The sequence below is a fragment of the Hippopotamus amphibius genome, chromosome 8 (genome assembly GCF_030028045.1).
Source record: "Hippopotamus amphibius kiboko isolate mHipAmp2 chromosome 8, mHipAmp2.hap2, whole genome shotgun sequence".
NCBI lineage: Eukaryota > Metazoa > Chordata > Mammalia > Artiodactyla > Hippopotamidae > Hippopotamus > Hippopotamus amphibius.
The window spans coordinates 30,475,892-30,502,231 of NC_080193.1; positions in this window are offsets into that span (position 1 = coordinate 30,475,892).

A 26,340-nucleotide genomic window follows, 5' to 3' on the forward strand; every position below is an offset into this window, starting at 1 on the left:
CTTGCAAAGAATGGCAAGCAGCCTGCTCCTTTCGATGAGACGCACGTGTGGTGAGAGAGGCTTGGCAGCAGAGAAGAAGCAAGAGGGCCATCCAGGGAGGGGATTTGCATGCAGCTCGGAGGCCCCAGATCTCCTGCTTCCCAACCAGGGAAGGCCGGCTATGCCCATCAGGCCCCATTCCCAAGTGCACACCCAGCTTCTGGATCTGCCCTTTCCCATCCATGAAAACACGCATAGGCCGTCCCCTGAGCCCTGCCGAGGGGCACCTTTGCTCCCCGGGTGGGCAGAATGGCACGACTGTGTGAGGGGAGAGAAGGCCCCAGGAGGCCTTCAGGGAGCTGCCACAGCAGAGCAGTGCTCAGGCAAAGGCACTCTTCTTTCTGCAGGCTGGATGCACACTCGAGTTTCTGCTTGAGGCAGAGAGAGCTGAGCTAGGCGATCCCTGGCTGAAGGCAAAGCAGAGAGTTTTTCGGTGGAGCGATGGCTCCATCTGCTGGCCGGCAAGCATGCAAGGAGAAGCCTGGCTGCCACTGAGTTCCTGAGCAGGTTTCCAAGCTGGAGGCCCTCTGGCTCTACAAGCTCGAGAGTCCTGCCTAGGACTTGCCTCTGGCAACAGAGTGGGTGCCAAGGGCCTGTGGGTTGGAGGGTGCTCGGAAGCCGCAGGGGAGGCTTTGGGCACCCAGTGCTCTGTGATGGAAAACGCTGCAGGCCTGAGCCTCCAGGAACTCCTGCAAGGCTTTGGAGTGGGAAAGCTGTCCTTAGCAGAGGGCTCCCTGCCAAGGGCTGCAGGCCTTTGTGGATGGCTAAGCTGCAGCTTCCTTGCAGGCTGCTGGTCCAGGGGCGTGTGTGCCCTGGTCCAGAGTGCTGTAGGAGGAGGTCCTGGCAAGGGGAGAGCAAGCACCTTGTTTCCTTGGCCTCGACTGGCCTGTGCCCCCAGAGGCCTGCCGGCAGTGCAGACAGCACAGGCAGCCAGGGTGTGTGGCAGGCAGCTACGAGGCAGCAGGAGTCCCGCTTGAAAGTTGGCTTATGACTGTTTGGACCTCAGGCCCCAAAGGCAACCTGCACACACAACCTCTGAACCTGCAGCTTCCGAGCAGTGCAAGAGACACACAGGTACCTCCCTGGGGCCTTCTCGAATGAACTGTGCTCCATCGAGGTCCTGCTGGCTGGCAGTGGCCTAGGCCAGCACAGGCCTTAGGGAGGCCTGGCTGAGCCTGGGGTGGGCTCCGAGCTAGCCGTGCCCAGGACAAGCCTGGGACTTGAGGCCAGGCTGCAGCCTCACTGCAGGCTGGGCCTGGTGCTGAGAGCCTTCAAGCGAGGCCTTCCAGGGGCAAACCTCAGTGCAGTGGCTTTTCCCTGCAGTCCACGTTCCTCACTCGGGCCGCCCTGCCTGTCAGGCCCACACTCCCTAGAAATGTGTTCCTGAGGCAGTTGGACAGTTGGGGAAGTGGAGGCTCTCCCAGCATGGGAGGCCTGCCTAGCACTTTGCTCTGGGTCCCAAGAGGATTCCCTGCACCTCGGGCGCCGGGGCGACCTTCTCTGCACACAGGAGACACTTGGCACACACAGTGTTTCCCCATGGAACGCGGCGTGCCAAAGAGCACCCGCCTGGGATGTATGGCACTCTCCCATAGAAGCCCTCCATGCAGCAGGCTGTCATGGACTCGGCTGCAGGCCTTTGTGGCTGGAGAGACAGCAGCTCCTCTGGAGGCTCTGGGTCAATTTGCACTCCCGTTCGAGGAAACGAGGCCTGTGGGATGAGGTCCTTGCAAAGAATGGCAAGCAGCCTGCTCCTTTCGATGAGACGCACGTGTGGTGAGAGAGGCTTGGCAGCAGAGAAGAAGCAAGAGGGCCATCCAGGGAGGGGATTTGCATGCAGCTCGGAGGCCCCAGATCTCCTGCTTCCCAAGCAGGGAAGGCCGGCTATGCCCATCAGGCCCCATTCCCAAGTGCACACCCAGCTTCTGGATCTGCCCTTTCCCAGCCATGAAAACACACATAGGCCGTCCGCTGAGCCCTGCCGAGGGGCACCTTTGCTCCCCGGGTGGGCAGAATGGCACGACTGTGTGAGGGGAGAGAAGGCCCCAGGAGGCCTTCAGGGAGCTGCCACAGCAGAGCAGTGCTCAGGCAAAGGCACTCTTCTTTCTGCAGGCTGGATGCACACTCGAGTTTCTGCTTGAGGCAGAGAGAGCTGAGCTAGGCGATCCCTGGCTGAAGGCAAAGCAGAGAGTTTTTCGGTGGAGCGATGGCTCCATCTGCTGGCCGGCAAGCATGCAAGGAGAAGCCTGGCTGCCACTGAGTTCCTGAGCAGGTTTCCAAGCTGGAGGCCCTCTGGCTCTACAAGCTCGAGAGTCCTGCCTAGGACTTGCCTCTGGCAACAGAGTGGGTGCCAAGGGCCTGTGGGTTGGAGGGTGCTCGGAAGCCGCAGGGGAGGCTTTGGGCACCCAGTGCTCTGTGATGGAAAACGCTGCAGGCCTGAGCCTCCAGGAACTCCTGCAAGGCTTTGGAGTGGGAAAGCTGTCCTTAGCAGAGGGCTCCCTGCCAAGGGCTGCAGGCCTTTGTGGATGGCTAAGCTGCAGCTTCCTTGCAGGCTGCTGGTCCAGGGGCGTGTGTGCCCTGGTCCAGAGTGCTGTAGGAGGAGGTCCTGGCAAGGGGAGAGCAAGCACCTTGTTTCCTTGGCCTCGACTGGCCTGTGCCCCCAGAGGCCTGCCGGCAGTGCAGACAGCACAGGCAGCCAGGGTGTGTGGCAGGCAGCTACGAGGCAGCAGGAGTCCCGCTTGAAAGTTGGCTTATGACTGTTTGGACCTCAGGCCCCAAAGGCAACCCGCACACACAACCTCTGAACCTGCAGCTTCCGAGCAGTGCAAGAGACACACAGGTACCTCCCTGGGGCCTTCTCGAATGAACTGTGCTCCATCGAGGTCCTGCTGGCTGGCAGTGGCCTAGGCCAGCACAGGCCTTAGGGAGGCCTGGCTGAGCCTGGGGTGGGCTCCGAGCTAGCCGTGCCCAGGACAAGCCTGGGACTTGAGGCCAGGCTGCAGCCTCACTGCAGGCTGGGCCTGGTGCTGAGAGCCTTCAAGCGAGGCCTTCCAGGGGCAAAGCTCAGTGCAGTGGCTTTTCCCTGCAGTCCACGTTCCTCACTCGGGCCGCCCTGCCTGTCAGGCCCACACTCCCTACAAATGTGTTCCTGAGGCAGTTGGACAGTTGGGGAAGTGGAGGCTCTCCCAGCATGGGAGGCCTGCCTAGCACTTTGCTCTGGGTCCCAAGAGGATTCCCTGCACCTCGGGCGCCGGGGCGACCTTCTCTGCACACAGGAGACACTTGGCACACACAGTGTTTCCCCATGGAACGCGGCGTGCCAAAGAGCACCCGCCTGGGATGTATGGCACTCTCCCATAGAAGCCCTCCATGCAGCAGGCTGTCATGGATTCGGCTGCAGGCCTTTGTGGCTGGAGAGACAGCAGCTCCTCTGGAGGCTCTGGGTCAATTTGCACTCCCGTTCGAGGAAACGAGGCCTGTGGGATGAGGTCCTTGCAAAGAATGGCAAGCAGCCTGCTCCTTTCGATGAGACGCACGTGTGGTGAGAGAGGCTTGGCAGCAGAGAAGAAGCAAGAGGGCCATCCAGGGAGGGGATTTGCATGCAGCTCGGAGGCCCCAGATCTCCTGCTTCCCAACCAGGGAAGGCCGGCTATGCCCATCAGGCCCCATTCCCAAGTGCACACCCAGCTTCTGGATCTGCCCTTTCCCAGCCATGAAAACACACATAGGCCGTCCCCTGAGCCCTGCCGAGGGGCACCTTTGCTCCCCGGGTGGGCAGAATGGCACGACTGTGTGAGGGGAGAGAAGGCCCCAGGAGGCCTTCAGGGAGCTGCCACAGCAGAGCAGTGCTCAGGCAAAGGCACTCTTCTTTCTGCAGGCTGGATGCACACTCGAGTTTCTTCTTGAGGCAGAGAGAGCTGAGCTAGGCGATCCCTGGCTGAAGGCAAAGCAGAGAGTTTTTCGGTGGAGCGATGGCTCCATCTGCTGGCCGGCAAGCATGCAAGGAGAAGCCTGGCTGCCACTGAGTTCCTGAGCAGGTTTCCAAGCTGGAGGCCCTCTGGCTCTACAAGCTCGAGAGTCCTGCCTAGGACTTGCCTCTGGCAACACAATGGGTGCCAAGGGCCTGTGGGTTGGAGGGTGCTCGGAAGCCGCAGGGGAGGCTTTGGGCACCCAGTGCTCTGTGATGGAAAACGCTGCAGGCCTGAGCCTCCAGGAACTCCTGCAAGGCTTTGGAGTGGGAAAGCTGTCCTTAGCAGAGGGCTCCCTGCCAAGGGCTGCAGGCCTTTGTGGATGGCTAAGCTGCAGCTTCCTTGCAGGCTGCTGGTCCAGGGGCGTGTGTGCCCTGGTCCAGAGTGCTGTAGGAGGAGGTCCTGGCAAGGGGAGAGCAAGCACCTTGTTTCCTTGGCCTCGACTGGCCTGTGCCCCCAGAGGCCTGCCGGCAGTGCAGACAGCACAGGCAGCCAGGGTGTGTGGCAGGCAGCTACGAGGCAGCAGGAGTCCCGCTTGAAAGTTGGCTTATGACTGTTTGGACCTCAGGCCCCAAAGGCAACCCGCACACACAACCTCTGAACCTGCAGCTTCCGAGCAGTGCAAGAGACACACAGGTACCTCCCTGGGGCCTTCTCGAATGAACTGTGCTCCATCGAGGTCCTGCTGGCTGGCAGTGGCCTAGGCCAGCACAGGCCTTAGGGAGGCCTGGCTGAGCCTGGGGTGGGCTCCGAGCTAGCCGTGCCCAGGACAAGCCTGGGACTTGAGGCCAGGCTGCAGCCTCATTGCAGGCTGGGCCTGGTGCTGAGAGCCTTCAAGCGAGGCCTTCCAGGGGCAAAGCTCAGTGCAGTGGCTTTTCCCTGCAGTCCACGTTCCTCACTCGGGCCGCCCTGCCTGTCAGGCCCACACTCCCTAGAAATGTGTTCCTGAGGCAGTTGGACAGTTGGGGAAGTGGAGGCTCTCCCAGCATGGGAGGCCTGCCTAGCACTTTGCTCTGGGTCCCAAGAGGATTCCCTGCACCTCGGGCGCCGGGGCGACCTTCTCTGCACACAGGAGACACTTGGCACACACAGTGTTTCCCCATGGAACGCGGCGTGCCAAAGAGCACCCGCCTGGGATGTATGGCACTCTCCCATAGAAGCCCTCCATGCAGCAGGCTGTCATGGACTCGGCTGCAGGCCTTTGTGGCTGGAGAGACAGCAGCTCCTCTGGAGGCTCTGGGTCAATTTGCACTCCCGTTCGAGGAAACGAGGCCTGTGGGATGAGGTCCTTGCAAAGAATGGCAAGCAGCCTGCTCCTTTCGATGAGACGCACGTGTGGTGAGAGAGGCTTGGCAGCAGAGAAGAAGCAAGAGGGCCATCCAGGGAGGGGATTTGCATGCAGCTCGGAGGCCCCAGATCTCCTGCTTCCCAAGCAGGGAAGGCCGGCTATGCCCATCAGGCCCCATTCCCAAGTGCACACCCAGCTTCTGGATCTCCCCTTTCCCAGCCATGAAAACACACATAGGCCGTCCCCTGAGCCCTGCCGAGGGGCACCTTTGCTCCCCGGGTGGGCAGAATGGCACGACTGTGTGAGGGGAGAGAAGGCCCCAGGAGGCCTTCAGGGAGCTGCCACAGCAGAGCAGTGCTCAGGCAAAGGCACTCTTCTTTCTGCAGGCTGGATGCACACTCGAGTTTCTGCTTGAGGCAGAGAGAGCTGAGCTAGGCGATCCCTGGCTGAAGGCAAAGCAGAGAGTTTTTCGGTGGAGCGATGGCTCCATCTGCTGGCCGGCAAGCATGCAAGGAGAAGCCTGGCTGCCACTGAGTTCCTGAGCAGGTTTCCAAGCTGGAGGCCCTCTGGCTCTACAAGCTCGAGAGTCCTGCCTAGGACTTGCCTCTGGCAACAGAGTGGGTGCCAAGGGCCTGTGGGTTGGAGGGTGCTCGGAAGCCGCAGGGGAGGCTTTGGGCACCCAGTGCTCTGTGATGGAAAACGCTGCAGGCCTGAGCCTCCAGGAACTCCTGCAAGGCTTTGGAGTGGGAAAGCTGTCCTTAGCAGAGGGCTCCCTGCCAAGGGCTGCAGGCCTTTGTGGATGGCTAAGCTGCAGCTTCCTTGCAGGCTGCTGGTCCAGGGGCGTGTGTGCCCTGGTCCAGAGTGCTGTAGGAGGAGGTCCTGGCAAGGGGAGAGCAAGCACCTTGTTTCCTTGGCCTCGACTGGCCTGTGCCCCCAGAGGCCTGCCGGCAGTGCAGACAGCACAGGCAGCCAGGGTGTGTGGCAGGCAGCTACGAGGCAGCAGGAGTCCCGCTTGAAAGTTGGCTTATGACTGTTTGGACCTCAGGCCCCAAAGGCAACCTGCACACACAGCCTCTGAACCTGCAGCTTCCGAGCAGTGCAAGAGACACACAGGTACCTCCCTGGGGCCTTCTCGAATGAACTGTGCTCCATCGAGGTCCTGCTGGCTGGCAGTGGCCTAGGCCAGCACAGGCCTTAGGGAGGCCTGGCTGAGCCTGGGGTGGGCTCCGAGCTAGCCGTGCCCAGGACAAGCCTGGGACTTGAGGCCAGGCTGCAGCCTCATTGCAGGCTGGGCCTGGTGCTGAGAGCCTTCAAGCGAGGCCTTCCAGGGGCAAAGCTCAGTGCAGTGGCTTTTCCCTGCAGTCCACGTTCCTCACTCGGGCCGCCCTGCCTGTCAGGCCCACACTCCCTAGAAATGTGTTCCTGAGGCAGTTGGACAGTTGGGGAAGTGGAGGCTCTCCCAGCATGGGAGGCCTGCCTAGCACTTTGCTCTGGGTCCCAAGAGGATTCCCTGCACCTCGGGCGCCGGGCCGACCTTCTCTGCACACAGGAGACACTTGGCACACACAGTGTTTCCCCATGGAACGCGGCGTGCCAAAGAGCACCCGCCTGGGATGTATGGCACTCTCCCATAGAAGCCCTCCATGCAGCAGGCTGTCATGGATTCGGCTGCAGGCCTTTGTGGCTGGAGAGACAGCAGCTCCTCTGGAGGCTCTGGGTCAATTTGCACTCCCGTTCGAGGAAACGAGGCCTGTGGGATGAGGTCCTTGCAAAGAATGGCAAGCAGCCTGCTCCTTTCGATGAGACGCACGTGTGGTGAGAGAGGCTTGGCAGCAGAGAAGAAGCAAGAGGGCCATCCAGGGAGGGGATTTGCATGCAGCTCGGAGGCCCCAGATCTCCTGCTTCCCAAGCAGGGAAGGCCGGCTATGCCCATCAGGCCCCATTCCCAAGTGCACACCCAGCTTCTGGATCTCCCCTTTCCCAGCCATGAAAACACACATAGGCCGTCCCCTGAGCCCTGCCGAGGGGCACCTTTGCTCCCCGGGTGGGCAGAATGGCACGACTGTGTGAGGGGAGAGAAGGCCCCAGGAGGCCTTCAGGGAGCTGCCACAGCAGAGCAGTGCTCAGGCAAAGGCACTCTTCTTTCTGCAGGCTGGATGCACACTCGAGTTTCTGCTTGAGGCAGAGAGAGCTGAGCTAGGCGATCCCTGGCTGAAGGCAAAGCAGAGAGTTTTTCGGTGGAGCGATGGCTCCATCTGCTGGCCGGCAAGCATGCAAGGAGAAGCCTGGCTGCCACTGAGTTCCTGAGCAGGTTTCCAAGCTGGAGGCCCTCTGGCTCTACAAGCTCGAGAGTCCTGCCTAGGACTTGCCTCTGGCAACAGAGTGGGTGCCAAGGGCCTGTGGGTTGGAGGGTGCTCGGAAGCCGCAGGGGAGGCTTTGGGCACCCAGTGCTCTGTGATGGAAAACGCTGCAGGCCTGAGCCTCCAGGAACTCCTGCAAGGCTTTGGAGTGGGAAAGCTGTCCTTAGCAGAGGGCTCCCTGCCAAGGGCTGCAGGCCTTTGTGGATGGCTAAGCTGCAGCTTCCTTGCAGGCTGCTGGTCCAGGGGCGTGTGTGCCCTGGTCCAGAGTGCTGTAGGAGGAGGTCCTGGCAAGGGGAGAGCAAGCACCTTGTTTCCTTGGCCTCGACTGGCCTGTGCCCCCAGAGGCCTGCCGGCAGTGCAGACAGCACAGGCAGCCAGGGTGTGTGGCAGGCAGCTACGAGGCAGCAGGAGTCCCGCTTGAAAGTTGGCTTATGACTGTTTGGACCTCAGGCCCCAAAGGCAACCTGCACACACAGCCTCTGAACCTGCAGCTTCCGAGCAGTGCAAGAGACACACAGGTACCTCCCTGGGGCCTTCTCGAATGAACTGTGCTCCATCGAGGTCCTGCTGGCTGGCAGTGGCCTAGGCCAGCACAGGCCTTAGGGAGGCCTGGCTGAGCCTGGGGTGGGCTCCGAGCTAGCCGTGCCCAGGACAAGCCTGGGACTTGAGGCCAGGCTGCAGCCTCATTGCAGGCTGGGCCTGGTGCTGAGAGCCTTCAAGCGAGGCCTTCCAGGGGCAAAGCTCAGTGCAGTGGCTTTTCCCTGCAGTCCACGTTCCTCACTCGGGCCGCCCTGCCTGTCAGGCCCACACTCCCTAGAAATGTGTTCCTGAGGCAGTTGGACAGTTGGGGAAGTGGAGGCTCTCCCAGCATGGGAGGCCTGCCTAGCACTTTGCTCTGGGTCCCAAGAGGATTCCCTGCACCTCGGGCGCCGGGGCGACCTTCTCTGCACACAGGAGACACTTGGCACACACAGTGTTTCCCCATGGAACGCGGCGTGCCAAAGAGCACCCGCCTGGGATGTATGGCACTCTCCCATAGAAGCCCTCCATGCAGCAGGCTGTCATGGATTCGGCTGCAGGCCTTTGTGGCTGGAGAGACAGCAGCTCCTCTGGAGGCTCTGGGTCAATTTGCACTCCAGTTCGAGGAAACGAGGCCTGTGGGATGAGGTCCTTGCAAAGAATGGCAAGCAGCCTGCTCCTTTCGATGAGACGCACGTGTGGTGAGAGAGGCTTGGCAGCAGAGAAGAAGCAAGAGGGCCATCCAGGGAGGGGATTTGCATGCAGCTCGGAGGCCCCAGATCTCCTGCTTCCCAAGCAGGGAAGGCCGGCTATGCCCATCAGGCCCCATTCCCAAGTGCACACCCAGCTTCTGGATCTGCCCTTTCCCAGCCATGAAAACACACATAGGCCGTCCCCTGAGCCCTGCCGAGGGGCACCTTTGCTCCCCGGGTGGGCAGAATGGCACGACTGTGTGAGGGGAGAGAAGGCCCCAGGAGGCCTTCAGGGAGCTGCCACAGCAGAGCAGTGCTCAGGCAAAGGCACTCTTCTTTCTGCAGGCTGGATGCACACTCGAGTTTCTGCTTGAGGCAGAGAGAGCTGAGCTAGGCGATCCCTGGCTGAAGGCAAAGCAGAGAGTTTTTCGGTGGAGCGATGGCTCCATCTGCTGGCCGGCAAGCATGCAAGGAGAAGCCTGGCTGCCACTGAGTTCCTGAGCAGGTTTCCAAGCTGGAGGCCCTCTGGCTCTACAAGCTCGAGAGTCCTGCCTAGGACTTGCCTCTGGCAACAGAGTGGGTGCCAAGGGCCTGTGGGTTGGAGGGTGCTCGGAAGCCGCAGGGGAGGCTTTGGGCACCCAGTGCTCTGTGATGGAAAACGCTGCAGGCCTGAGCCTCCAGGAACTCCTGCAAGGCTTTGGAGTGGGAAAGCTGTCCTTAGCAGAGGGCTCCCTGCCAAGGGCTGCAGGCCTTTGTGGATGGCTAAGCTGCAGCTTCCTTGCAGGCTGCTGGTCCAGGGGCGTGTGTGCCCTGGTCCAGAGTGCTGTAGGAGGAGGTCCTGGCAAGGGGAGAGCAAGCACCTTGTTTCCTTGGCCTCGACTGGCCTGTGCCCCCAGAGGCCTGCCGGCAGTGCAGACAGCACAGGCAGCCAGGGTGTGTGGCAGGCAGCTACGAGGCAGCAGGAGTCCCGCTTGAAAGTTGGCTTATGACTGTTTGGACCTCAGGCCCCAAAGGCAACCCGCACACACAACCTCTGAACCTGAAGCTTCCGAGCAGTGCAAGAGACACACAGGTACCTCCCTGGGGCCTTCTCGAATGAACTGTGCTCCATCGAGGTCCTGCTGGCTGGCAGTGGCCTAGGCCAGCACAGGCCTTAGGGAGGCCTGGCTGAGCCTGGGGTGGGCTCCGAGCTAGCCGTGCCCAGGACAAGCCTGGGACTTGAGGCCAGGCTGCAGCCTCACTGCAGGCTGGGCCTGGTGCTGAGAGCCTTCAAGCGAGGCCTTCCAGGGGCAAAGCTCAGTGCAGTGGCTTTTCCCTGCAGTCCACGTTCCTCACTCGGGCCGCCCTGCCTGTCAGGCCCACACTCCCTAGAAATGTGTTCCTGAGGCAGTTGGACAGTTGGGGAAGTGGAGGCTCTCCCAGCATGGGAGGCCTGCCTAGCACTTTGCTCTGGGTCCCAAGAGGATTCCCTGCACCTCGGGCGCCGGGGCGACCTTCTCTGCACACAGGAGACACTTGGCACACACAGTGTTTCCCCATGGAACGCGGCGTGCCAAAGAGCACCCGCCTGGGATGTATGGCACTCTCCCATAGAAGCCCTCCATGCAGCAGGCTGTCATGGATTCGGCTGCAGGCCTTTGTGGCTGGAGAGACAGCAGCTCCTCTGGAGGCTCTGGGTCAATTTGCACTCCCGTTCGAGGAAACGAGGCCTGTGGGATGAGGTCCTTGCAAAGAATGGCAAGCAGCCTGCTCCTTTCGATGAGACGCACGTGTGGTGAGAGAGGCTTGGCAGCAGAGAAGAAGCAAGAGGGCCATCCAGGGAGGGGATTTGCATGCAGCTCGGAGGCCCCAGATCTCCTGCTTCCCAAGCAGGGAAGGCCGGCTATGCCCATCAGGCCCCATTCCCAAGTGCACACCCAGCTTCTGGATCTGCCCTTTCCCAGCCATGAAAACACACATAGGCCGTCCCCTGAGCCCTGCCGAGGGGCACCTTTGCTCCCCGGGTGGGCAGAATGGCACGACTGTGTGAGGGGAGAGAAGGCCCCAGGAGGCCTTCAGGGAGCTGCCACAGCAGAGCAGTGCTCAGGCAAAGGCACTCTTCTTTCTGCAGGCTGGATGCACACTCGAGTTTCTGCTTGAGGCAGAGAGAGCTGAGCTAGGCGATCCCTGGCTGAAGGCAAAGCAGAGAGTTTTTCGGTGGAGCGATGGCTCCATCTGCTGGCCGGCAAGCATGCAAGGAGAAGCCTGGCTGCCACTGAGTTCCTGAGCAGGTTTCCAAGCTGGAGGCCCTCTGGCTCTACAAGCTCGAGAGTCCTGCCTAGGACTTGCCTCTGGCAACAGAATGGGTGCCAAGGGCCTGTGGGTTGGAGGGTGCTCGGAAGCCGCAGGGGAGGCTTTGGGCACCCAGTGCTCTGTGATGGAAAACGCTGCAGGCCTGAGCCTCCAGGAACTCCTGCAAGGCTTTGGAGTGGGAAAGCTGTCCTTAGCAGAGGGCTCCCTGCCAAGGGCTACAGGCCTTTGTGGATGGCTAAGCTGCAGCTTCCTTGCAGGCTGCTGGTCCAGGGGCGTGTGTGCCCTGGTCCAGAGTGCTGTAGGAGGAGGTCCTGGCAAGGGGAGAGCAAGCACCTTGTTTCCTTGGCCTCGACTGGCCTGTGCCCCCAGAGGCCTGCCAGCAGTGCAGACAGCACAGGCAGCCAGGGTGTGTGGCAGGCAGCTACGAGGCAGCAGGAGTCCCGCTTGAAAGTTGGCTTATGACTGTTTGGACCTCAGGCCCCAAAGGCAACCTGCACACACAACCTCTGAACCTGCAGCTTCCAAGCAGTGCAAGAGACACACAGGTACCTCCCTGGGGCCTTCTCGAATGAACTGTGCTCCATCGAGTTCCTGCTGGCTGGCAGTGGCCTAGGCCAGCACAGGCCTTAGGGAGGCCTGGCTGAGCCTGGGGTGGGCTCCGAGCTAGCCGTGCCCAGGACAAGCCTGGGACTTGAGGCCAGGCTGCAGCCTCATTGCAGGCTGGGCCTGGTGCTGAGAGCCTTCAAGCGAGGCCTTCCAGGGGCAAAGCTCAGTGCAGTGGCTTTTCCCTGCAGTCCACGTTCCTCACTCGGGCCGCCCTGCCTGTCAGGCCCACACTCCCTAGAAATGTGTTCCTGAGGCAGTTGGACAGTTGGGGAAGTGGAGGCTCTCCCAGCATGGGAGGCCTGCCTAGCACTTTGCTCTGGGTCCCAAGAGGATTCCCTGCACCTCGGGCGCCGGGCCGACCTTCTCTGCACACAGGAGACACTTGGCACACACAGTGTTTCCCCATGGAACGCGGCGTGCCAAAGAGCACCCGCCTGGGATGTATGGCACTCTCCCATAGAAGCCCTCCATGCAGCAGGCTGTCATGGATTCGGCTGCAGGCCTTTGTGGCTGGAGAGACAGCAGCTCCTCTGGAGGCTCTGGGTCAATTTGCACTCCCGTTCGAGGAAACGAGGCCTGTGGGATGAGGTCCTTGCAAAGAATGGCAAGCAGCCTGCTCCTTTCGATGAGACGCACGTGTGGTGAGAGAGGCTTGGCAGCAGAGAAGAAGCAAGAGGGGCATCCAGGGAGGGGATTTGCATGCAGCTCGGAGGCCCCAGATCTCCTGCTTCCCAACCAGGGAAGGCCGGCTATGCCCATCAGGCCCCATTCCCAAGTGCACACCCAGCTTCTGGATCTCCCCTTTCCCAGCCATGAAAACACACATAGGCCGTCCCCTGAGCCCTGCCGAGGGGCACCTTTGCTCCCCGGGTGGGCAGAATGGCACGACTGTGTGAGGGGAGAGAAGGCCCCAGGAGGCCTTCAGGGAGCTGCCACAGCAGAGCAGTGCTCAGGCAAAGGCACTCTTCTTTCTGCAGGCTGGATGCACACTCGAGTTTCTGCTTGAGGCAGAGAGAGCTGAGCTAGGCGATCCCTGGCTGAAGGCAAAGCAGAGAGTTTTTCGGTGGAGCGATGGCTCCATCTGCTGGCCGGCAAGCATGCAAGGAGAAGCCTGGCTGCCACTGAGTTCCTGAGCAGGTTTCCAAGCTGGAGGCCCTCTGGCTCTACAAGCTCGAGAGTCCTGCCTAGGACTTGCCTCTGGCAACAGAGTGGGTGCCAAGGGCCTGTGGGTTGGAGGGTGCTCGGAAGCCGCAGGGGAGGCTTTGGGCACCCAGTGCTCTGTGATGGAAAACGCTGCAGGCCTGAGCCTCCAGGAACTCCTGCAAGGCTTTGGAGTGGGAAAGCTGTCCTTAGCAGAGGGCTCCCTGCCAAGGGCTGCAGGCCTTTGTGGATGGCTAAGCTGCAGCTTCCTTGCAGGCTGCTGGTCCAGGGGCGTGTGTGCCCTGGTCCAGAGTGCTGTAGGAGGAGGTCCTGGCAAGGGGAGAGCAAGCACCTTGTTTCCTTGGCCTCGACTGGCCTGTGCCCCCAGAGGCCTGCCGGCAGTGCAGACAGCACAGGCAGCCAGGGTGTGTGGCAGGCAGCTACGAGGCAGCAGGAGTCCCGCTTGAAAGTTGGCTTATGACTGTTTGGACCTCAGGCCCCAAAGGCAACCCGCACACACAACCTCTGAACCTGCAGCTTCCGAGCAGTGCAAGAGACACACAGGTACCTCCCTGGGGCCTTCTCGAATGAACTGTGCTCCATCGAGGTCCTGCTGGCTGGCAGTGGCCTAGGCCAGCACAGGCCTTAGGGAGGCCTGGCTGAGCCTGGGGTGGGCTCCGAGCTAGCCGTGCCCAGGACAAGCCTGGGACTTGAGGCCAGGCTGCAGCCTCACTGCAGGCTGGGCCTGGTGCTGAGAGCCTTCAAGCGAGGCCTTCCAGGGGCAAAGCTCAGTGCAGTGGCTTTTCCCTGCAGTCCACGTTCCTCACTCGGGCCGCCCTGCCTGTCAGGCCCACACTCCCTAGAAATGTGTTCCTGAGGCAGTTGGACAGTTGGGGAAGTGGAGGCTCTCCCAGCATGGGAGGCCTGCCTAGCACTTTGCTCTGGGTCCCAAGAGGATTCCCTGCACCTCGGGTGCCGGGGCGACCTTCTCTGCACACAGGAGACACTTGGCACACACAGTGTTTCCCCATGGAACGCGGCGTGCCAAAGAGCACCCGCCTGGGATGTATGGCACTCTCCCATAGAAGCCCTCCATGCAGCAGGCTGTCATGGATTCGGCTGCAGGCCTTTGTGGCTGGAGAGACAGCAGCTCCTCTGGAGGCTCTGGGTCAATGTGCACTCCCGTTCGAGGAAACGAGGCCTGTGGGATGAGGTCCTTGCAAAGAATGGCAAGCAGCCTGCTCCTTTCGATGAGACGCACGTGTGGTGAGAGAGGCTTGGCAGCAGAGAAGAAGCAAGAGGGCCATCCAGGGAGGGGATTTGCATGCAGCTCGGAGGCCCCAGATCTCCTGCTTCCCAAGCAGGGAAGGCCGGCTATGCCCATCAGGCCCCATTCCCAAGTGCACACCCAGCTTCTGGATCTGCCCTTTCCCAGCCATGAAAACACACATAGGCCGTCCCCTGAGCCCTGCCGAGGGGCACCTTTGCTCCCCGGGTGGGCAGAATGGCACGACTGTGTGAGGGGAGAGAAGGCCCCAGGAGGCCTTCAGGGAGCTGCCACAGCAGAGCAGTGCTCAGGCAAAGGCACTCTTCTTTCTGCAGGCTGGATGCACACTCGAGTTTCTGCTTGAGGCAGAGAGAGCTGAGCTAGGCGATCCCTGGCTGAAGGCAAAGCAGAGAGTTTTTCGGTGGAGCGATGGCTCCATCTGCTGGCCGGCAAGCATGCAAGGAGAAGCCTGGCTGCCACTGAGTTCCTGAGCAGGTTTCCAAGCTGGAGGCCCTCTGGCTCTACAAGCTCGAGAGTCCTGCCTAGGACTTGCCTCTGGCAACAGAGTGGGTGCCAAGGGCCTGTGGGTTGGAGGGTGCTCGGAAGCCGCAGGGGAGGCTTTGGGCACCCAGTGCTCTGTGATGGAAAACGCTGCAGGCCTGAGCCTCCAGGAACTCCTGCAAGGCTTTGGAGTGGGAAAGCTGTCCTTAGCAGAGGGCTCCCTGCCAAGGGCTGCAGGCCTTTGTGGATGGCTAAGCTGCAGCTTCCTTGCAGGCTGCTGGTCCAGGGGCGTGTGTGCCCTGGTCCAGAGTGCTGTAGGAGGAGGTCCTGGCAAGGGGAGAGCAAGCACCTTGTTTCCTTGGCCTCGACTGGCCTGTGCCCCCAGAGGCCTGCCGGCAGTGCAGACAGCACAGGCAGCCAGGGTGTGTGGCAGGCAGCTACGAGGCAGCAGGAGTCCCGCTTGAAAGTTGGCTTATGACTGTTTGGACCTCAGGCCCCAAAGGCAACCTGCACACACAGCCTCTGAACCTGCAGCTTCCGAGCAGTGCAAGAGACACACAGGTACCTCCCTGGGGCCTTCTCGAATGAACTGTGCTCCATCGAGGTCCTGCTGGCTGGCAGTGGCCTAGGCCAGCACAGGCCTTAGGGAGGCCTGGCTGAGCCTGGGGTGGGCTCCGAGCTAGCCGTGCCCAGGACAAGCCTGGGACTTGAGGCCAGGCTGCAGCCTCATTGCAGGCTGGGCCTGGTGCTGAGAGCCTTCAAGCGAGGCCTTCCAGGGGCAAAGCTCAGTGCAGTGGCTTTTCCCTGCAGTCCACGTTCCTCACTCGGGCCGCCCTGCCTGTCAGGCCCACACTCCCTAGAAATGTGTTCCTGAGGCAGTTGGACAGTTGGGGAAGTGGAGGCTCTCCCAGCATGGGAGGCCTGCCTAGCACTTTGCTCTGGGTCCCAAGAGGATTCCCTGCACCTCGGGCGCCGGGGCGACCTTCTCTGCACACAGGAGACACTTGGCACACACAGTGTTTCCCCATGGAACGCGGCGTGCCAAAGAGCACCCGCCTGGGATGTATGGCACTCTCCCATAGAAGCCCTCCATGCAGCAGGCTGTCATGGATTCGGCTACAGGCCTTTGTGGCTGGAGAGACAGCAGCTCCTCTGGAGGCTCTGGGTCAATTTGCACTCCAGTTCGAGGAAACGAGGCCTGTGGGATGAGGTCCTTGCAAAGAATGGCAAGCAGCCTGCTCCTTTCGATGAGACGCACGTGTGGTGAGAGAGGCTTGGCAGCAGAGAAGAAGCAAGAGGGCCATCCAGGGAGGGGATTTGCATGCAGCTCGGAGGCCCCAGATCTCCTGCTTCCCAAGCAGGGAAGGCCGGCTATGCCCATCAGGCCCCATTCCCAAGTGCACACCCAGCTTCTGGATCTGCCCTTTCCCAGCCATGAAAACACACATAGGCCGTCCCCTGAGCCCTGCCGAGGGGCACCTTTGCTCCCCGGGTGGGCAGAATGGCACGACTGTGTGAGGGGAGAGAAGGCCCCAGGAGGCCTTCAGGGAGCTGCCACAGCAGAGCAGTGCTCAGGCAAAGGCACTCTTCTTTCTGCAGGCTGGATGCACACTCGAGTTTCTGCTTGAGGCAGAGAGAGCTGAGCTAGGCGATCCCTGGCTGAAGGCAAAGCAGAGAGTTTTTCGGTGGAGCGATGGCTCCATCTGCTGGCCGGCAAGCATGCAAGGAGAAGCCTGGCTGCCACTGAGTTCCTGAGCAGGTTTCCAAGCTGGAGGCCCTCTGGCTCTACAAGCTCGAGAGTCCTGCCTAGGACTTGCCTCTGGCAACAGAGTGGGTGCCAAGGGCCTGTGGGTTGGAGGGTGCTCGGAAGCCGCAGGGGAGGCTTTGGGCACCCAGTGCTCTGTGATGGAAAACGCTGCAGGCCTGAGCCTCCAGGAACTCCTGCAAGGCTTTGGAGTGGGAAAGCTGTCCTTAGCAGAGGGCTCCCTGCCAAGGGCTGCAGGCCTTTGTGGATGGCTAAGCTGCAGCTTCCTTGCAGGCTGCTGGTCCAGGGGCGTGTGTGCCCTGGTCCAGAGTGCTGTAGGAGGAGGTCCTGGCAAGGGGAGAGCAAGCACCTTGTTTCCTTGGCCTCGACTGGCCTGTGCCCCCAGAGGCCTGCCGGCAGTGCAGACAGCACAGGCAGCCAGGGTGTGTGGCAGGCAGCTACGAGGCAGCAGGAGTCCCGCTTGAAAGTTGGCTTATGACTGTTTGGACCTCAGGCCCCAAAGGCAACCCGCACACACAACCTCTGAACCTGCAGCTTCCGAGCAGTGCAAGAGACACACAGGTACCTCCCTGGGGCCTTCTCGAATGAACTGTGCTCCATCGAGGTCCTGCTGGCTGGCAGTGGCCTAGGCCAGCACAGGCCTTAGGGAGGCCTGGCTGAGCCTGGGGTGGGCTCCGAGCTAGCCGTGCCCAGGACAAGCCTGGGACTTGAGGCCAGGCTGCAGCCTCACTGCAGGCTGGGCCTGGTGCTGAGAGCCTTCAAGCGAGGCCTTCCAGGGGCAAAGCTCAGTGCAGTGGCTTTTCCCTGCAGTCCACGTTCCTCACTCGGGCCGCCCTGCCTGTCAGGCCCACACTCCCTAGAAATGTGTTCCTGAGGCAGTTGGACAGTTGGGGAAGTGGAGGCTCTCCCAGCATGGGAGGCCTGCCTAGCACTTTGCTCTGGGTCCCAAGAGGATTCCCTGCACCTCGGGTGCCGGGGCGACCTTCTCTGCACACAGGAGACACTTGGCACACACAGTGTTTCCCCATGGAACGCGGCGTGCCAAAGAGCACCCGCCTGGGATGTATGGCACTCTCCCATAGAAGCCCTCCATGCAGCAGGCTGTCATGGATTCGGCTGCAGGCCTTTGTGGCTGGAGAGACAGCAGCTCCTCTGGAGGCTCTGGGTCAATGTGCACTCCCGTTCGAGGAAACGAGGCCTGTGGGATGAGGTCCTTGCAAAGAATGGCAAGCAGCCTGCTCCTTTCGATGAGACGCACGTGTGGTGAGAGAGGCTTGGCAGCAGAGAAGAAGCAAGAGGGCCATCCAGGGAGGGGATTTGCATGCAGCTCGGAGGCCCCAGATCTCCTGCTTCCCAAGCAGGGAAGGCCGGCTATGCCCATCAGGCCCCATTCCCAAGTGCACACCCAGCTTCTGGATCTGCCCTTTCCCAGCCATGAAAACACACATAGGCCGTCCCCTGAGCCCTGCCGAGGGGCACCTTTGCTCCCCGGGTGGGCAGAATGGCACGACTGTGTGAGGGGAGAGAAGGCCCCAGGAGGCCTTCAGGGAGCTGCCACAGCAGAGCAGTGCTCAGGCAAAGGCACTCTTCTTTCTGCAGGCTGGATGCACACTCGAGTTTCTGCTTGAGGCAGAGAGAGCTGAGCTAGGCGATCCCTGGCTGAAGGCAAAGCAGAGAGTTTTTCGGTGGAGCGATGGCTCCATCTGCTGGCCGGCAAGCATGCAAGGAGAAGCCTGGCTGCCACTGAGTTCCTGAGCAGGTTTCCAAGCTGGAGGCCCTCTGGCTCTACAAGCTTGAGAGTCCTGCCTAGGACTTGCCTCTGGCAACAGAGTGGGTGCCAAGGGCCTGTGGGTTGGAGGGTGCTCGGAAGCCGCAGGGGAGGCTTTGGGCACCCAGTGCTCTGTGATGGAAAACGCTGCAGGCCTGAGCCTCCAGGAACTCCTGCAAGGCTTTGGAGTGGGAAAGCTGTCCTTAGCAGAGGGCTCCCTGCCAAGGGCTGCAGGCCTTTGTGGATGGCTAAGCTGCAGCTTCCTTGCAGGCTGCTGGTCCAGGGGCGTGTGTGCCCTGGTCCAGAGTGCTGTAGGAGGAGGTCCTGGCAAGGGGAGAGCAAGCACCTTGTTTCCTTGGCCTCGACTGGCCTGTGCCCCCAGAGGCCTGCCGGCAGTGCAGACAGCACAGGCAGCCAGGGTGTGTGGCAGGCAGCTACGAGGCAGCAGGAGTCCCGCTTGAAAGTTGGCTTATGACTGTTTGGACCTCAGGCCCCAAAGGCAACCCGCACACACAACCTCTGAACCTGCAGCTTCCGAGCAGTGCAAGAGACACACAGGTACCTCCCTGGGGCCTTCTCGAATGAACTGTGCTCCATCGAGGTCCTGCTGGCTGGCAGTGGCCTAGGCCAGCACAGGCCTTAGGGAGGCCTGGCTGAGCCTGGGGTGGGCTCCGAGCTAGCCGTGCCCAGGACAAGCCTGGGACTTGAGGCCAGGCTGCAGCCTCACTGCAGGCTGGGCCTGGTGCTGAGAGCCTTCAAGCGAGGCCTTCCAGGGGCAAAGCTCAGTGCAGTGGCTTTTCCCTGCAGTCCACGTTCCTCACTCGGGCCGCCCTGCCTGTCAGGCCCACACTCCCTAGAAATGTGTTCCTGAGGCAGTTGGACAGTTGGGGAAGTGGAGGCTCTCCCAGCATGGGAGGCCTGCCTAGCACTTTGCTCTGGGTCCCAAGAGGATTCCCTGCACCTCGGGCGCCGGGGCGACCTTCTCTGCACACAGGAGACACTTGGCACACACAGTGTTTCCCCATGGAACGCGGCGTGCCAAAGAGCACCCGCCTGGGATGTATGGCACTCTCCCATAGAAGCCCTCCATGCAGCAGGCTGTCATGGATTCGGCTGCAGGCCTTTGTGGCTGGAGAGACAGCAGCTCCTCTGGAGGCTCTGGGTCAATTTGCACTCCCGTTCGAGGAAACGAGGCCTGTGGGATGAGGTCCTTGCAAAGAATGGCAAGCAGCCTGCTCCTTTCGATGAGACGCACGTGTGGTGAGAGAGGCTTGGCAGCAGAGAAGAAGCAAGAGGGCCATCCAGGGAGGGGATTTGCATGCAGCTCGGAGGCCCCAGATCTCCTGCTTCCCAAGCAGGGAAGGCCGGCTATGCCCATCAGGCCCCATTCCCAAGTGCACACCCAGCTTCTGGATCTGCCCTTTCCCAGCCATGAAAACACACATAGGCCGTCCGCTGAGCCCTGCCGAGGGGCACCTTTGCTCCCCGGGTGGGCAGAATGGCACGACTGTGTGAGGGGAGAGAAGGCCCCAGGAGGCCTTCAGGGAGCTGCCACAGCAGAGCAGTGCTCAGGCAAAGGCACTCTTCTTTCTGCAGGCTGGATGCACACTCGAGTTTCTGCTTGAGGCAGAGAGAGCTGAGCTAGGCGATCCCTGGCTGAAGGCAAAGCAGAGAGTTTTTCGGTGGAGCGATGGCTCCATCTGCTGGCCGGCAAGCATGCAAGGAGAAGCCTGGCTGCCACTGAGTTCCTGAGCAGGTTTCCAAGCTGGAGGCCCTCTGGCTCTACAAGCTCGAGAGTCCTGCCTAGGACTTGCCTCTGGCAACAGAGTGGGTGCCAAGGGCCTGTGGGTTGGAGGGTGCTCGGAAGCCGCAGGGGAGGCTTTGGGCACCCAGTGCTCTGTGATGGAAAACGCTGCAGGCCTGAGCCTCCAGGAACTCCTGCAAGGCTTTGGAGTGGGAAAGCTGTCCTTAGCAGAGGGCTCCCTGCCAAGGGCTGCAGGCCTTTGTGGATGGCTAAGCTGCAGCTTCCTTGCAGGCTGCTGGTCCAGGGGCGTGTGTGCCCTGGTCCAGAGTGCTGTAGGAGGAGGTCCTGGCAAGGGGAGAGCAAGCACCTTGTTTCCTTGGCCTCGACTGGCCTGTGCCCCCAGAGGCCTGCCGGCAGTGCAGACAGCACAGGCAGCCAGGGTGTGTGGCAGGCAGCTACGAGGCAGCAGGAGTCCCGCTTGAAAGTTGGCTTATGACTGTTTGGACCTCAGGCCCCAAAGGCAACCTGCACACACAGCCTCTGAACCTGCAGCTTCCGAGCAGTGCAAGAGACACACAGGTACCTCCCTGGGGCCTTCTCGAATGAACTGTGCTCCATCGAGGTCCTGCTGGCTGGCAGTGGCCTAGGCCAGCACAGGCCTTAGGGAGGCCTGGCTGAGCCTGGGGTGGGCTCCGAGCTAGCCGTGCCCAGGACAAGCCTGGGACTTGAGGCCAGGCTGCAGCCTCATTGCAGGCTGGGCCTGGTGCTGAGAGCCTTCAAGCGAGGCCTTCCAGGGGCAAAGCTCAGTGCAGTGGCTTTTCCCTGCAGTCCACATTCCTCACTCGGGCCGCCCTGCCTGACAGACCCACACTCCCTAGAAATGTGTTCCTGAGGCAGTTGGACAGTTGGGGAAGTGGAGGCTCTCCCAGCATGGGAGGCCTGCCTAGCACTTTGCTCTGGGTCCCAAGAGGATTCCCTGCACCTCGGGCGCCGTGGCGACCTTCTCTGCACACAGGAGACACTTGGCACACACAGTGTTTCCCCATGGAACGCGGCGTGCCAAAGAGCACCCGCCTGGGATGTATGGCACTCTCCCATAGAAGCCCTCCATGCAGCAGGCTGTCATGGATTCGGCTGCAGGCCTTTGTGGCTGGAGAGACAGCAGCTCCTCTGGAGGCTCTGGGTCAATTTGCACTCCTGTTCGAGGAAACGAGGCCTGTGGGATGAGGTCCTTGCAAAGAATGGCAAGCAGCCTGCTCCTTTCGATGAGACGCACGTGTGGTGAGAGAGGCTTGGCAGCAGAGAAGAAGCAAGAGGGCCATCCACGGAGGGGATTTGCATGCAGCTCGGAGGCCCCAGATCTCCTGCTTCCCAAGCAGGGAAGGCCGGCTATGCCCATCAGGCCCCATTCCCAAGTGCACACCCAGCTTCTGGATCTGCCCTTTCCCAGCCATGAAAACACACATAGGCCGTCCCCTGAGCCCTGCCGAGGGGCACCTTTGCTCCCCGGGTGGGCAGAATGGCACGACTGTGTGAGGGGAGAGAAGGCCCCAGGAGGCCTTCAGGGAGCTGCCACAGCAGAGCAGTGCTCAGGCAAAGGCACTCTTCTTTCTGCAGGCTGGATGCACACTCGAGTTTCTGCTTGAGGCAGAGAGAGCTGAGCTAGGCGATCCCTGGCTGAAGGCAAAGCAGAGAGTTTTTCGGTGGAGCGATGGCTCCATCTGCTGGCCGGCAAGCATGCAAGGAGAAGCCTGGCTGCCACTGAGTTCCTGAGCAGGTTTCCAAGCTGGAGGCCCTCTGGCTCTACAAGCTTGAGAGTCCTGCCTAGGACTTGCCTCTGGCAACAGAGTGGGTGCCAAGGGCCTGTGGGTTGGAGGGTGCTCGGAAGCCGCAGGGGAGGCTTTGGGCACCCAGTGCTCTGTGATGGAAAACGCTGCAGGCCTGAGCCTCCAGGAACTCCTGCAAGGCTTTGGAGTGGGAAAGCTGTCCTTAGCAGAGGGCTCCCTGCCAAGGGCTGCAGGCCTTTGTGGATGGCTAAGCTGCAGCTTCCTTGCAGGCTGCTGGTCCAGGGGCGTGTGTGCCCTGGTCCAGAGTGCTGTAGGAGGAGGTCCTGGCAAGGGGAGAGCAAGCACCTTGTTTCCTTGGCCTCGACTGGCCTGTGCCCCCAGAGGCCTGCCGGCAGTGCAGACAGCACAGGCAGCCAGGGTGTGTGGCAGGCAGCTACGAGGCAGCAGGAGTCCCGCTTGAAAGTTGGCTTATGACTGTTTGGACCTCAGGCCCCAAAGGCAACCCGCACACACAACCTCTGAACCTGCAGCTTCCGAGCAGTGCAAGAGACACACAGGTACCTCCCTGGGGCCTTCTCGAATGAACTGTGCTCCATCGAGGTCCTGCTGGCTGGCAGTGGCCTAGGCCAGCACAGGCCTTAGGGAGGCCTGGCTGAGCCTGGGGTGGGCTCCGAGCTAGCCGTGCCCAGGACAAGCCTGGGACTTGAGGCCAGGCTGCAGCCTCACTGCAGGCTGGGCCTGGTGCTGAGAGCCTTCAAGCGAGGCCTTCCAGGGGCAAAGCTCAGTGCAGTGGCTTTTCCCTGCAGTCCACGTTCCTCACTCGGGCCGCCCTGCCTGTCAGGCCCACACTCCCTAGAAATGTGTTCCTGAGGCAGTTGGACAGTTGGGGAAGTGGAGGCTCTCCCAGCATGGGAGGCCTGCCTAGCACTTTGCTCTGGGTCCCAAGAGGATTCCCTGCACCTCGGGCGCCGGGGCGACCTTCTCTGCACACAGGAGACACTTGGCACACACAGTGTTTCCCCATGGAACGCGGCGTGCCAAAGAGCACCCGCCTGGGATGTATGGCACTCTCCCATAGAAGCCCTCCATGCAGCAGGCTGTCATGGATTCGGCTGCAGGCCTTTGTGGCTGGAGAGACAGCAGCTCCTCTGGAGGCTCTGGGTCAATTTGCACTCCCGTTCGAGGAAACGAGGCCTGTGGGATGAGGTCCTTGCAAAGAATGGCAAGCAGCCTGCTCCTTTCGATGAGACGCACGTGTGGTGAGAGAGGCTTGGCAGCAGAGAAGAAGCAAGAGGGCCATCCAGGGAGGGGATTTGCATGCAGCTCGGAGGCCCCAGATCTCCTGCTTCCCAAGCAGGGAAGGCCGGCTATGCCCATCAGGCCCCATTCCCAAGTGCACACCCAGCTTCTGGATCTGCCCTTTCCCAGCCATGAAAACACACATAGGCCGTCCCCTGAGCCCTGCCGAGGGGCACCTTTGCTCCCCGGGTGGGCAGAATGGCACGACTGTGTGAGGGGAGAGAAGGCCCCAGGAGGCCTTCAGGGAGCTGCCACAGCAGAGCAGTGCTCAGGCAAAGGCACTCTTCTTTCTGCAGGCTGGATGCACACTCGAGTTTCTGCTTGAGGCAGAGAGAGCTGAGCTAGGCGATCCCTGGCTGAAGGCAAAGCAGAGAGTTTTTCGGTGGAGCGATGGCTCCATCTGCTGGCCGGCAAGCATGCAAGGAGAAGCCTGGCTGCCACTGAGTTCCTGAGCAGGTTTCCAAGCTGGAGGCCCTCTGGCTCTACAAGCTCGAGAGTCCTGCCTAGGACTTGCCTCTGGCAACAGAGTGGGTGCCAAGGGCCTGTGGGTTGGAGGGTGCTCGGAAGCCGCAGGGGAGGCTTTGGGCACCCAGTGCTCTGTGATGGAAAACGCTGCAGGCCTGAGCCTCCAGGAACTCCTGCAAGGCTTTGGAGTGGGAAAGCTGTCCTTAGCAGAGGGCTCCCTGCCAAGGGCTGCAGGCCTTTGTGGATGGCTAAGCTGCAGCTTCCTTGCAGGCTGCTGGTCCAGGGGCGTGTGTGCCCTGGTCCAGAGTGCTGTAGGAGGAGGTCCTGGCAAGGGGAGAGCAAGCACCTTGTTTCCTTGGCCTCGACTGGCCTGTGCCCCCAGAGGCCTGCCGGCAGTGCAGACAGCACAGGCAGCCAGGGTGTGTGGCAGGCAGCTACGAGGCAGCAGGAGTCCCGCTTGAAAGTTGGCTTATGACTGTTTGGACCTCAGGCCCCAAAGGCAACCTGCACACACAGCCTCTGAACCTGCAGCTTCCGAGCAGTGCAAGAGACACACAGGTACCTCCCTGGGGCCTTCTCGAATGAACTGTGCTCCATCGAGGTCCTGCTGGCTGGCAGTGGCCTAGGCCAGCACAGGCCTTAGGGAGGCCTGGCTGAGCCTGGGGTGGGCTCCGAGCTAGCCGTGCCCAGGACAAGCCTGGGACTTGAGGCCAGGCTGCAGCCTCATTGCAGGCTGGGCCTGGTGCTGAGAGCCTTCAAGCGAGGCCTTCCAGGGGCAAAGCTCAGTGCAGTGGCTTTTCCCTGCAGTCCACATTCCTCACTCGGGCCGCCCTCCCTGACAGACCCACACTCCCTAGAAATGTGTTCCTGAGGCAGTTGGACAGTTGGGGAAGTGGAGGCTCTCCCAGCATGGGAGGCCTGCCTAGCACTTTGCTCTGGGTCCCAAGAGGATTCCCTGCACCTCGGGCGCCAGGGCGACCTTCTCTGCACACAGGAGACACTTGGCACACACAGTGTTTCCCCATGGAACGCGGCGTGCCAAAGAGCACCCGCCTGGGATGTATGGCACTCTCCCATAGAAGCCCTCCATGCAGCAGGCTGTCATGGATTCGGCTGCAGGCCTTTGTGGCTGGAGAGACAGCAGCTCCTCTGGAGGCTCTGGGTCAATTTGCACTCCCGTTCGAGGAAACGAGGCCTGTGGGATGAGGTCCTTGCAAAGAATGGCAAGCAGCCTGCTCCTTTCGATGAGACGCACGTGTGGTGAGAGAGGCTTGGCAGCAGAGAAGAAGCAAGAGGGCCATCCACGGAGGGGATTTGCATGCAGCTCGGAGGCCCCAGATCTCCTGCTTCCCAACCAGGGAAGGCCGGCTATGCCCATCAGGCCCCATTCCCAAGTGCACACCCAGCTTCTGGATCTGCCCTTTCCCAGCCATGAAAACACACATAGGCCGTCCCCTGAGCCCTGCCGAGGGGCACCTTTGCTCCCCGGGTGGGCAGAATGGCACGACTGTGTGAGGGGAGAGAAGGCCCCAGGAGGCCTTCAGGGAGCTGCCACAGCAGAGCAGTGCTCAGGCAAAGGCACTCTTCTTTCTGCAGGCTGGATGCACACTCGAGTTTCTGCTTGAGGCAGAGAGAGCTGAGCTAGGCGATCCCTGGCTGAAGGCAAAGCAGAGAGTTTTTCGGTGGAGCGATGGCTCCATCTGCTGGCCGGCAAGCATGCAAGGAGAAGCCTGGCTGCCACTGAGTTCCTGAGCAGGTTTCCAAGCTGGAGGCCCTCTGGCTCTACAAGCTCGAGAGTCCTGCCTAGGACTTGCCTCTGGCAACAGAATGGGTGCCAAGGGCCTGTGGGTTTGAGGGTGCTCGGAAGCCGCAGGGGAGGCTTTGGGCACCCAGTGCTCTGTGATGGAAAACGCTGCAGGCCTGAGCCTCCAGGAACTCCTGCAAGGCTTTGGAGTGGGAAAGCTGTCCTTAGCAGAGGGCTCCCTGCCAAGGGCTGCAGGCCTTTGTGGATGGCTAAGCTGCAGCTTCCTTGCAGGCTGCTGGTCCAGGGGCGTGTGTGCCCTGGTCCAGAGTGCTGTAGGAGGAGGTCCTGGCAAGGGGAGAGCAAGCACCTTGTTTCCTTGGCCTCGACTGGCCTGTGCCCCCAGAGGCCTGCCGGCAGTGCAGACAGCACAGGCAGCCAGGGTGTGTGGCAGGCAGCTACGAGGCAGCAGGAGTCCCGCTTGAAAGTTGGCTTATGACTGTTTGGACCTCAGGCCCCAAAGGCAACCTGCACACACAACCTCTGAACCTGCAGCTTCCAAGCAGTGCAAGAGACACACAGGTACCTCCCTGGGGCCTTCTCGAATGAACTGTGCTCCATCGAGTTCCTGCTGGCTGGCAGTGGCCTAGGCCAGCACAGGCCTTAGGGAGGCCTGGCTGAGCCTGGGGTGGGCTCCGAGCTAGCCGTGCCCAGGACAAGCCTGGGACTTGAGGCCAGGCTGCAGCCTCATTGCAGGCTGGGCCTGGTGCTGAGAGCCTTCAAGCGAGGCCTTCCAGGGGCAAAGCTCAGTGCAGTGGCTTTTCCCTGCAGTCCACATTCCTCACTCGGGCCGCCCTGCCTGTCAGGCCCACACTCCCTAGAAATGTGTTCCTGAGGCAGTTGGACAGTTGGGAAAGTGGAGGCTCTCCCAGCATGGGAGGCCTGCCTAGCACTTTGCTCTGGGTCCCAAGAGGATTCCCTGCACCTCGGGCGCCGGGCCGACCTTCTCTGCACACAGGAGACACTTGGCACACACAGTGTTTCCCCATGGAACGCGGCGTGCCAAAGAGCACCCGCCTGGGATGTATGGCACTCTCCC